We start from the raw sequence: 13610 nt of genomic DNA on the forward strand, positions 1-13610 counted from the left end.
TTTGCACTTGTTTAAGAGATTATCTTAGTTATTGTAGTAGGCCCCTCTTTTGAAGGCGACGTTACCCTCAACCCAGTAGTTTGAGTCAGCAAGGATACAATCCTAAAGGGTCGGATTATTGAAAGATAATGAATTAAGTTATTAATGCAAATTATGGTAGGCCCCGTTTTCGGCGGTGACGTTACCCTCGACTAAGTAGTCTGAGTCAGCAGGGATACAGTCCTAAATAGCCGGGTTATAGTATTAATAGTAGTTAGCTTATGAGGGGGTCAAAGAGTTTGGATCCCCGCCATCCAATACCCATGGGCATTGAAGGCGGTCCTATTAAATTTGACCCAGGTCCCAAGCAGGACCTCTAAACGCTGAACAAGGGCAAGACCTTTACCAAACCGTTCCCTTAACCCCCGACCGGGTAGCCAACATACCTCCATATAGACCGTGGAGATATGAATGGTGAAAATCTTTTATTTTATATAGACAGTAAAATAATGCCAAGACACCACGGACAAACGATAAGGAAAGATCACCTTCAACATAAGTAACTAGTTATTAAAGTCATTAATACAAAACCAAATAAAAAGTGCAAAAGATTAAAAATAAAAAGTATTATACTAAACACTTGTCTTCACCAAGTGATGTAAGAGACTTAGGCAAACATGGCCTTGATTGTCAAGAACTCTTACGATCAATCTTGGATCCCGAGACGACTCACACACTCTATGATGGACAATGGATGATGGTGGTGGATGATGGTGTTATGGTGGTGATGGGTGGTGGATGAAATGTGAGAGAGGTGGTGTGCCAAGGGATGAGAGAGAATGGAACCAAGCTCCTCTATTTATAGGCTGAACAGAACGCTGGACACGGCCCCGTGTCCGCTGGACACGGCCCCGTGCCCGTCTGACATTCTCTCTCTTCATTAATTGTAATTGCGAATTACAATTAATGCGCCTGCTGTACTTTCAACACGCCCCCGTGTCCGCTGGGCACGGCCCCGTGGTGAGCAATGGAAGCTTCTACTGGTTTGTCTTTTCTGCTGCTTCCTGGGCACGCCCCCGTGTTCACTGGACACGGGGCGTGTTCAGACTTCTGTTCTCTTCTCTTTGTCTTGGGAGATGCCGTTGAGGGTCCGGGCAGTTTACTTTTGTCCCTTTTCTTGTATTTATGGTAGAATTAGTGGTCTTTTTGCTTCTTTTGTGATTTTGAGCTCATTTCATCCTGAAAATACAAAAGGAAGACAAAAACACTCTTTTTCCAACATTAGTACTTAAAAAGGGTTAGTTTTATGCCTTAATTGATGTGTTTTATATGTTGCATTTTACACACATCAGCTGGGTGAAACATACACTACTGCTGAAAAGGGGCATCTTAAGGTTTGCTAAAGAGCTGTTGAAGTACTCGAATAAAGAAACGATCACTAGAAAAAGCCGGTTGGAATTCGATACTTTTCATATAGCCGCTTGGTAAGTTCTTAATTGTTATAGAAAAGATTATAGAAAAGAGGTGAGTATTATTTAAGATGTCTTATTCCAAACCAATGGCTAATTATAGAAAAGAGGTGAGTATTCTTTAATGTGTCTTTTGTACTGATAATGAACTTGGAGAAGTGTTGTAGAACTAAAAGTTGGTTTCTTAATCCATCATTAGCGTCCTTGAAATCCAAGCATAGCACCTGACATTATAGAATTGTTTAGGGACAAAAAGCATGACAGTCGTTCTTGGTCTTTCTTGGTCTGATTGTTATTGTATGTGTGTGTTGTATGGCATGTGGGTTGAATGCCTTACTAAAGCTTTGTCTACGCGTGTATTTAACCATATTCCATGTACAACAATTGTATATGAAATCATGAAGTTTAATTAAGAAAATGATATTTCAAAAAGAAGCTGATGTGTTGTAGGATTGTATGTATGACAGTCTTTATTTTAACGGCTTATGTGATTCTTTAATATCGTGATGCAGAGTGGTTGTGCATTGATTCTCCACTCTAATGATGATTTTAGTCAACTATCTCGAGTTGTCGGTATGCTCTGATCCAACTTTCTTTCGAATTAACTACAATAGTGTCTTGCGTTGTTGGCAATTTTGTCTTTGGTTCATATTTTAGGGCAGTTATTTTTTTTACTCTTTGTCATTATGTTGTTTTCTAAAGCTGGCCTCTCTATTTCTTCCCTTGAGATTTCGGGTATTCGTTTTTTACACTTTATTTGCTGATTGTATTGTTCCCCTTTTTCGGTATATTTTCATTTCCGAATTTGTTGTTTCGTTTTGCCTCATTTTCAGTTTTACGTTGTGTTTTGATGGTATATTTATGGTATTTTCCTAACCTGGTGCCATAATTAATGTGTTGCAGCGTGACTTTGTTTGCTGATGTTCGAGTTGTCCATTGGTTGCTACTGAACGAGCACTTAAGGTTTGTTTTTTCCCCTGGTTGTTCTATGTACTTTTTTACTTTAGGTGTTTGTAATGTGTATGATGTTACCTTAGTGTAGCATATATCACTGGAAATGCTATACAACTTTACCATCAGCATAAAAAGTTATTAAGAATGTAGACTTAATATAAACATACCATGGTTGTTGCCCCATTGTGCCGGCATTTAAATGAAAGTATCTCATTGAATTTCCTACTAAAAAGTTGAGAACTAGGAGTTTCTCTTTGTTATAGTAACAATCTTCTCTAACCATACAGATTAGCAAATGCACCAAAGAAAGGGCGCCAACAATGATGAAAGGGAAATGCAACTTTTGCCCAGCTGCGTGCTAGGGACACATTGCAATCGGGAGCGGTAGACAAAGAAGCCGCATAGCACAATGATTTTGATTTGTAATACGATATATGTTCAATTCGTTGTGACCCGCCGCAACGCGGCGGGCAATAATACTAGTTTGTTATAAAAGTTATATTAAAAGATAAATAAAAATAAGCAAATGACAACCTTATATTCAATATTATTGTATTAAACACAATATATTAAAAGTTAGAAGCTTTTAAATAAAAAATAAAATAAAATAACTGTGACATCAAGTACCTACTTCACAAGATGAGAATAGATTCACCCAATGGGTTAATCCAATATATTATGCTAAGGTTTGTGATTTATTCTAGTTTACGTAAAATATTTTTTGGTTTTGCTTATTCGTTGAAGGTAAGGGGCTGTTTGTTTATCTTTTAATGAGACTCTTAATGGTTCAGACTGTTTGTTTCGTTAGCAAATGTCTGAATGGTTCAGACATTTGCCTCTGAATGGTTAATACCTCTAATCTGAATTGATCAGACATTTGCCTCTAAACGGTTAAGCATTATACTCGATCTTAATGATTCAGACCTATTACTGATTCAACATTTAATGATTCAGACTTCTTACTGGTTCAGTACTTAACCATGTTAGCAAAGTACCTCTAAGAATTGTTCAAGAAAAGTGGATATGCATGCATGCCTCCTAAGAATGGTTCAAGAAAAGTGGATATGCATGCATGCCTCGGTTTGAATAGCTTTTCTCAATACGACAATTATTTTATAAACATTTGGTGGGTGAGAATATGACCAATGAAAAGGTGGTCTTAAACAAATAAACTATACTTTTATAGATTATAATATCATATATTGTGTAAGCAAAGCAAACTACTCCATTCAAGTTGCTCTAGGTCTTCTTAATAAATTCAACCAAATTATTAGATGTCATAACTTTTATAAAAAATATAATTTCTAAAAGGGTTTAAGAGATAGTAATGATCAAAAGCTATAAAAATGTAATAAAATGCATCAAATCTATACATGTCTTTTTAATTAGATTATTAATGTTATTATTTTGATCTTAACGGACTCTCATGATTATATGGACACATCAACTAATTTTGTTATCAGCTAAAAGAGTTTTTTTTTTTTTTTTTTCAGGTAAAAAGTGTCTTAGTGATGGATTACATTAACCATCTAATCTAGTGACTTGAAAATATACGATTTACCAAAACTTAAATTCTTTTTATGAATATTAGGACAAGATTTGGATATGTTCACATAAGATTTGGATATATTCACATATCATGATTGTTGTTGCTTGACTGCTTGTTGCTAACAAGACATAATGAATATCGTACGTGCTTCTTAATAAAAAAAACTACAATATTCTACATAAATAAACATCCAAAAAAGAACTTATGTATTTAGCGTCTACTTTACTTTTTGCCAGGACCTAAGGCACACTAAAAAGACAAGTCGTCAGGATTCAAAATGCATGTGAGATTAGTTATATCCAAGTGGAAACAAAATAAAAGATTGAGGAATATGAAGGATTACATCTCAACTTGGATAAAACTTTAAAGGTTATAAGAGTTTTTTTTCTAAACTAGTATTGGTAAAAAAATATTAATAAAAATAGTGTTTTTAAAAGGTATTTATCAAAATAGTGTTTCTTTCCTTTTTTTTTTTTTTGACCAAATGTTAAACGTTTATGTATATATTAAATTACCATTTAACCTTGTCGTCCCTAATTTTATTTCTCGACTAAAAAACATATAAGTCTTGTTTTGTTCTTTTGAAATCGAAACATTAACGCCATAACATTGTCAGTACTTCATCATCTTTTATAACATCACAGAATTCGATTTAACAATTGAAGTTGAACACTAGACCATAGTACCCGATTAAAAACTGAATGGATTTGATGAGTTGAATTAATATTTTATGTTGTTTCGTTTTCAAAATTAAATTAAAAAAGTTATTATTATATTTATGGTTAGGAAAATAGCAGGACTAAAATAATAATATAACTTTTTAAATAAATCATCATAAGATATTAAAATGACTTTTATGTTTCATTCTTATATTATCTGTAGTTATTCTTTTTCTTTCTTAATTTTGATGTAAAACTAGGAAATATCATCTCATTTTGGAAGATGAGACGAGAAACCAATATTATATACAGCTAATATGTTAGTTTGCTTAAGACCAAGCGTAATGGGGCGTTTTTTTTTAAAAATTTTTGCCCCAAAACGCTCTATAACGCCCATATCCCCATTACGGGGGGCGTTTTGGGGCGTTTTAAAACCAAAAAATCGTTCTTCGCGTTTTAATTATAACGCCAGGCTTTATATTTGAAGGTGGGTCCAAGGCTTTGACTAGCAGCCTTTATATTTGAAGGTCCAATGGGAATGTGACACAACACTTTTCAAAGCTGACAAAGTTTACTTTTTTTTTTCTCTATAAAAAATAATATTTATTTATTGATTGAATGGGGTTATTGGCATAATGCCCCACTACGCCACTTTTGCTATAATGCCCCAACGCTGACTAGGATGCCACGTGTCGGATAATGCCCCATGGTGGGGGCATTATACCAACTTACCACTACACATGGTCTAAAAGAGTATAAACAGTTAGATTCGAGAAATTAAAGAAATAAAACAAAAATATCGGATTGACTAAAAAGTATAAATTATTAAAGAATGAAAAATAGATATTTGATTAATTTAATATATATTAAAAAAGTTTAATATTTGGTTAGAAAAGAAAAGATAAATATAAAATAAATAAGGAACACAATTTTGATAAATAGTTTTTAAGAAACATCATTTTGATAAATATTGTTTCCACCAACATTAGTTTGAGAAAAAAACTCAGTTCGCATATCCTAGATAAGATCTACTCACTCAATCTCATATTTTTTATCTCTCGGTTATAAGCTACCAATATCCCAACACTAATAGTATTTAGCTAACTTGTTCGTGTGTATATATATATATATATATATATATCTATAACTAATAAAAGAACAAGGTTCTGCCACTTGGCATTGTGACACTCTAGGTTTTTCCGAACGAACACCTTGTAATATTTTGTGTATATAAAGGTTATTAAATGAAAACGTGATCTTTATTTGCATAATGTGTGTTGTATGTACGTATTATATATATTTATGAGAGCCGAGACCACGACCCGAGACCATGACTCGCAACCACTCGGTTGCGAGTGGGCCACTCGGTCTCGAGTGGGCCTTTGGGCCGTAACCGGTTTGGGCCGAAACCCCAAGCCCAACTCAAAGACCCCTTGTATATAAATCCCACCTTTCCCCACCTTCCCTCATTTTACACACACAAACACTTCTACTCTTTCTCTCAACTAGAAACCCCAAGCAACAACCCATTTCTCTTCTTCTACTTTCGGTTCAAGCTCAAGGATCTCGGACAAGAAACTCGGTCAAGACCATCACTCGGACACTCCATCTTCTCGGTTCCTTTCTCTTTGTTTTCGGCTCCTTCTTCACAACCGGTTAGTGATTGTCTTGTGCATAAGACTTATGGATGTTGAATGGACTAGAAAATGCTTGATTAGTAGTATTATGCATGATCTTTAGGATGATTTGTGAAGTTTGACTATGTGTAAACTTTTATGTGTAAAATGCTTGTAACATGTTAAAATGGCTAGAAAATGGTAGTTTAAGAATGATTTTGGCCAACCAATCTATGCTTCATTGTTTCTTGCAAAATGGTGTTATTGAACATAAGATTTCGGCTACAAAAGTGTATGTTTCTTTGTTCTTGCATGATAATCTTGTAAAATATGTGAGTTTTGGTTCAAAAATGCATGATTATGTTAAAGATGAAAACCCTAGAATTTATGAACTTGTGATGAACTAGTTGAATATGACTTGAAGATTCAAAAATGGCTAAATTTGATCTATTTTTACTAAAAGTCAGATTAGGCAAAGTGTTAGTAGAAACCTCATTGGCTGTTTCCCGATTTGGGCCTGATTACATGGTACAAATTGGACTGATGCATCTGCATCATCACGTGTACATGAAAGGGACAGCATTCCGACTCGCAACCGCACCGTTGCGACTCGCAACCAAGGCATGACAACTCGATACCACGTAGTTGCGACTCGCAACCATAGCATGACAACTCGAAACACACGATTGCGACTCGAGACTACGACGGTTGCGACTCGCAACCACAACGTGACAACTCGAGACCACACGGTTGCGACTCGCAACCACAACGTGACAAGCCGAGACCTCCTGGTTGCGACTCGAGACCATCTGGTTGCGACTGGGCTGTTCACTTTGGTTATTGGGCCATTATGTGTATATGGGCTACTTGTTGACTGATCTGCGTGTTACTGTTTGACTGTTTAAATGCTAGGGCCGGCCCAATAACCCACTGTCTATATTTTTATGCATGCAACGTGTTAGTTATGTGTAAGTTTTTACGTGATTGCTTGTGCGCCGAACCTGACCTATACCGGTAACCATGTTAGGACGTGGTGACCAACGTGTTTGACAAGTAACCCAATCTGCCGAGCAACCCAAGGTGAGTTCACACACTAAAAGCATGCGTCCCGCGGAGGGACACGAACAAACTACCAACTTTGGGAAAAACACTTTTGACCCATTACTCCGGGGGAAACAGAATGGGTAATTACTATCTCCGGGGGAGATACGTTTGGATATTATTTATAAATCACAACTAGCCAGACTAAACGAAACTCTATCACCTTAAGTCCCTGCTTACAGTACCGATTAATCGCCGGGGGCGAACGGGTTATTAGTTGATAGCGCTATTAGGTTTGACAACCTCACACCGTGACCGGGGGGATCGGGCGTGAACTAGTAGACCTTGCAAACATGGTCAATGACGATAGACATTGACTCGGGGCACGAATATTTATATTCTGTCAACAGTTTCGGTATCTACAGTTTAGTGAGCTTACAGATGGGGTAGCTCCCCACAACGTGATTATAAATGCTTTATCTAAACAACTTAAGTTTTTGGTAAACTAAAACTGGACAACTAGTGAACTCACTCAGCATTATTGTTGACCCCTTACTGCATGCTTTGCAGGTAACCAGTGACTCAGGAGCTGCTGCTTGGGGATGTGTAGTGTTCGTCAAACCCGTGTGTTGGGTTAATTATTTTCAACTAAGAACTACCTTTAAAACTACTTTGGTTTATGCTTCCGCTGTTTTGTTAAACTAATTACCGAACCTAAACTCTGATGTTGCTAATTACTTCGGATATTAAATATTTCTACTATTAATTAAATGCTCAGTATAATTGGTGGCTGGATCCTGGTCAGTCACGCCCTCAAAGCGGGTGTTATCCGCAGGTGGATTTTGGGGGTGTGACAGATTGGTATCAGAGCCATTGGTTATAGTGAACTTGGTTTTAAAAAGGGGAAAAATCTTTTTGGAGAAAACCAGACTATAACCTGTGACTCGCGACGACACTACACTCCAAGTGCAAGGCTCGACACATTTGACCTCATAGCTCGGACCAGTGTTTACTTGTTTGCTTACCTTATGTTTCCTGTTATGCTATACGTACTAGTGTGCCTAAATTAGATAGATACACCTCTCTCTTCTATCTCATTCTCGCTACATTACGACATCACACTCATACTGTGTTTTCTGGTTATGAAGACAATGAGTGGACGCGGAAGAGGAAACATTAACATGACACAGGCTCAGTTCACTAACCTGCTCAACACAGTGGCTGCAGCTTTCGCAGCTCACCCTTTAGGTAAGCTCGTTGTTTTAGGATGTTTAGATCCTACCGCCACATCGTCTCTTCGCCTCTAAATCTATACACTTCGCTTCTCACGAACAGGTCAGCATGCACCTGCGCAACCACCCGTGTGTACTTTCAAGACTTTCATGGATTGCAAGCCTCTCCCTTTCAACGGCACTGAGGGTGCCATAGGTCTTCTGCATTGGATTGAGAAAGTTGAAGCTGTCTTTGCTGTCTGTGAGTGTCCCCCTGCAAATTGGGTGAAGTTTGCTACTGCTACACTTGAAGGAAACGCGCTTTCTTGGTGGAAGGCGCAAATTCAGATGTTTGGTTTGGAAACTGCTAATGCTACTGCGTGGGAGGATTTCAAGGACATGATTAAGGAGGAGTACTGTCACCGAGATGACATCCACAAGCTTGAGAATGAGTACTATGCGCTTAAGATGGTTGGGTCAGAGATTGAGACCTACACCAAGCTGTCCAACGACTATGCTGCTCTTTGCCCAAACATGTCTCGACCTATGTACCGAAGAATCGAACTGTACATCAAGGGTTTGGCTCCAGAAATTCGAAGCCATGTAACTTCAGCCAACCACACTACCATTCAGCCGATCGTTCGACTTGCTCACAAACTCACTGATCAAGCCGTAGAAGAGGGCAGGTTGCCCAAAAGGATCAGTGCTACTGTCGGAACTTCTAGTGACAACAAGCGTAAGTGGGAAGGAAATCAAAGCAAGGATGCTAACCCCACTCAGGCCCCAGCACAGCAAAGGAAAACTGAAAGCAACAAGGGCACTCAACAACAGGGTGGCTATCGCGGTAACCACCCCAAGTGCAACAAGTGCAATCGACATCACAGCGGGCAGTGTGTGAAAGGTCAGTGTCAGCGATGTAACAAAATGGGGCATGAGGCCAAGGACTGTAGGAGTCCACGACCCGTGGGGCAGAACCAGCAGCAACAACATCACGGGAATGCCAAGGGTTGTTTCCAGTGTGGAGCTGAGGGGCACTTTAAGAAGAATTGCCCTGAACTGAACCAGAACCGCAACAACAATCAGGGAGCTGGAAACAACGATCAGAACAACAATGCTGGGAATGGTGCTAGAGGAAGGGCTTTTGTGATTGGAGCTGGAGAGGCAAGGAATGACCCCAATGTCGTGGCGGGTAAGTTCCTACTCGATGATCGTTATGTTTCTGTATTATTTGATTCTGGAGCCGATGCTAGTTATGTGTCTCTACGTATTAGTAAGAAGCTTAAGCGTCCGCTTTCGTTACTAAGTTCGCACCATATCGTCGAGTTAGCTAATGGTAGAAACATCGAGGCCTCACATGTTATCAAAGGCTGCAAACTAGAATTGTCTGGTCAGACATTTAGTATCGATCTTTTCCCTGTTACTCTTGGAAGCTTCGACGTCGTTATTGGTATGGATTGGCTATCCAAGCATCGCGCTGAGATCCTCTGTCAAGAGAAAGCAGTTCGTATTCCCCGTCGTTCTGGCAAACCCCTCATTGTACAAGGTGGCAAAGGCGGAGAAATCTCCGGCGTTATCTCTTTCTTGAAGGCCCAGAAGTGTTTACGAAAAGGGCACACCGCTATCTTAGCACTCGTCACCAACACGCAGGAAAAGGGAAAGAGGATTGAAGATTTTCCGGTAGTGCGTGACTATCCCGAGGTATTTCCTGAGGAATTACCCGGACTCCCTCCCCACCGTCAGGTCGAATTCCAAATCGAGCTAGCTCCCGGAGCAGCGCCTATAGCTCGTGCGCCTTATCGACTAGCCCCCGCAGAATTGAAGGAACTCTCTACTCAGCTACAGGAACTGTTGGATAAAGGTTTTATCCGCCCTAGTTCATCACCCTGGGGAGCACCGGTACTCTTTGTCAAGAAGAAAGATGGCACGTTCCGAATGTGCATTGACTATCGTGAGCTGAACAAGGTTACCATCAAGAATCGTTACCCTCTCCCGCGAATCGACGACCTATTCGATCAGTTGCAAGGATCGAGCTACTATTCTAAGATTGACCTGCGATCAGGCTACCATCAGCTAAGGGTCCGTAATGAAGACATCTCCAAAACTGCATTCAGAACTCGCTATGGTCATTATGAATTCCTCGTTATGCCCTTTGGAATGACCAACGCGCCTGCGGTATTCATGGATCTCATGAACCGAGTATGCAAACCCTACCTCGACAAGTTTGTGATCGTGTTTATAGACGACATCCTGATCTACTCGAAAAGTCAGGAAGAGCATGAACAGCACCTGCGCCTTATTCTCGAACTCCTTCGCAATGAGCAACTGTATGCCAAGTTCTCGAAATGCGACTTCTGGCTTCGAGAAGTCCATTTCCTTGGACACGTGGTTAACAAAGATGGAATTCACGTTGACCCTGCAAAGATCGACTCTATAAAGAATTGGCCTACCCCTAAGACTCCGACCGAAGTCCGCCAATTCTTGGGACTAGCAGGGTACTATCGAAGATTTATCATGGGATTTTCAAAGATCGCTCAGCCTCTCACGGCTCTTACTCAGAAGGGTATGGTTTATAAGTGGGGTGAGGCTCAGGAAACCGCATTTCAGAAACTAAAGGATAACCTCTGTAGTGCTCCTATTCTCTCGTTACCTGAAGGAACAGACGACTTTGTGGTTTACTGTGATGCATCCATCCATGGGCTCGGTTGTGTGTTAATGCAACGCGACAAGGTTATTGCTTACGCCTCTCGACAACTTAAGACGCACGAAAGGAACTACACTACGCATGACTTGGAACTAGGAGCAGTGATCTTTGCGCTTAAGATATGGAGACATTACCTGTACGGTACCAAGTGCACTATCTACACCGATCACAGGAGTCTCGAGCATATCTTCAAGCAAAAGGAATTAAACATGCGACAACGTCGATGGGTCGAACTCCTGAATGATTATGAATGCGCCATCAAGTACCATCCAGGCAAGGCCAATGTCGTGGCAGACGCCCTCAGCCGAAAGGACACTATACCAAAGCGCGTGCGAGCATTGCAACTTACTATCCAGTCTAACCTCCCTACCCAGATTCGAAATGCTCAGACTGAAGCTCTGAAACCGGAAAACATCAGGGCTGAATCGTTGCGAGGATCGAGACAACGACTAGAGCAAAAAGAAGACGGCGCCTACTATGTGGCAGGGCGCATTTGGGTCCCACTTTACGGAGATCTACGAGAGCTTGTGATGGACGAAGCCCATAAGTCCCGTTATTCAGTACATCCTGGTTCAGATAAGATGTACCACGACTTAAGGACCACTTACTGGTGGCCTAGCATGAAAGCTCACATAGCAGCTTACGTCAGCAAATGTTTGACCTGCGCAAGAGTCAAGACTGAGTATCAGAAACCAGCAGGCCTACTCCAGCAACCCGAAATCCCGAAGTAGAAATGGGAGCAAATTTCCATGGATTTTGTTACAGGATTACCTAGATCTCAACGCGGAAATGACACTATTTGGGTAATAGTAGATCGATTGACCAAGTCTGCACACTTTCTGGCCATTAAGGAAACAGACAAGTTTTCTACCTTGGCAGAAATCTATTTAAAGGAAGTAGTCTCGAGACACGGGGTGCCAACTTCCATTATTTCCGACCGAGACGCTCGTTTTACTTCCGAGTTGTGGCAAGCTATGCACAAATCCTTTGGCTCACGTTTGGACATGAGCACCGCTTACCACCCACAAACGGATGGGCAGTCTGAACGCACCATCCAAACCCTGGAAGACATGCTTAGAGCATGTGTGATCGATTTTGGCAAGAACTGGGAGAAGCATCTACCGCTGGTGGAATTCTCCTACAATAACAGCTACCACACTAGCATTCAAGCGGCACCTTTTGAGGCATTGTACGGTCGTAAATGCCGATCACCTCTTTGCTGGGCGGAAGTCGGTGATAGTCAACTCACAGGCCCAGAACTGGTGGTAGATACAACGGAAAAGATTTCCCAGATAAGGCAACGCATGGCGGCAGCTCGTGACCGTCAGAAAAGCTACGCTGATAAGCGTAGGAAACCGCTAGAATTCCAGGTCGGGGACCGGGTTCTACTTAAAGTCTCACCCTGGAAGGGTGTGGTTCGTTTCGGTAAACGAGGCAAGCTGAATCCACGATATGTTGGACCATTCGAAATTACCGAGAAAATCGGTAAGGTGGCTTATAGATTGAACCTGCCTGCAGAGCTGAGTGCAGTGCACAATGTCTTTCACGTGTCTAATCTGAAGAAGTGCCTGTCAGATGAAACACTCATAATTCCTTTCAAGGAACTCACTATTGATGAACAGCTACACTTCACTGAGGAACCGATTGAGATTACGGATCGAGAGATCAAAACCCTCAAACGTAGCCAGATACCTCTCGTGCGAGTTCGTTGGAACTCACGACGTGGCCCAGAGTTTACCTGGGAGCGGGAAGACCAGATGAAGTCCAAGTATCCCCAGTTGTTCCCAAACGAAACCCCCAGCACTGAAGCTACAACTGAATTTCGGGACGAAATTCCAAACTAACGGGGGGATGATGTGACACCCCGTTGAAACACGCTAGCTTGGCAGTGGCTGCCTTAACTTTCGGGACGAAAGTTCTTAAAACTTGGGGATAATGTGACACTCTAGGTTTTTCCGAACGAACACCTTGTAATATTTTGTGTATATAAAGGTTATTAAATGAAAACGTGATCCTTATTTGCATAATGTGTGTTGTATGTACGTATTATATATATTTATGAGAGCCGAGACCACGACCCGAGACCATGACTCGCAACCACTCGGTTGCGAGTGGGCCACTCGGTCTCGAGTGGGCCTTTGGGCCGTAACCGGTTTGGGCCGAAACCCCAAGCCCAACTCAAAGACCCCTTGTATATAAATCCCACCTTTCCCCACCTTCCCTCATTTTACACACACAAACACTTCTACTCTTTCTCTCAACTAGAAACCCCAAGCAACAACCCATTTCTCTTCTTCTACTTTCGGTTCAAGCTCAAGGATCTCGGACAAGAAACTCGGTCAAGACCATCACTCGGACACTCCATCTTCTCGGTTCCTTTCTCTTTGTTTTCGGCTCCTTCTTCACAACCGGTTAGTGATTGTCTTGTGCA

The 13610-nt window shown here is 40.8% G+C and overlaps 1 long non-coding RNA gene across 1 annotated transcript; it reads left to right on the plus strand.

The window, feature by feature from the left end:
- Positions 1 to 1329: 1329 nt before the first annotated feature.
- On the plus strand, positions 1330 to 2818 carry LOC118488999. Its single transcript, XR_004885622.1, has 4 exons — positions 1330 to 1463; positions 1961 to 2021; positions 2352 to 2411; positions 2690 to 2818. It is a non-coding gene; the product is annotated as an uncharacterized LOC118488999 (long non-coding RNA).
- Positions 2819 to 13610: the final 10792 nt, after the last annotated feature.

The sequence above is a fragment of the Helianthus annuus genome, chromosome 2 (assembly GCF_002127325.2).
Source record: "Helianthus annuus cultivar XRQ/B chromosome 2, HanXRQr2.0-SUNRISE, whole genome shotgun sequence".
NCBI classification, from domain to species: Eukaryota; Viridiplantae; Streptophyta; class Magnoliopsida; order Asterales; family Asteraceae; genus Helianthus; species Helianthus annuus.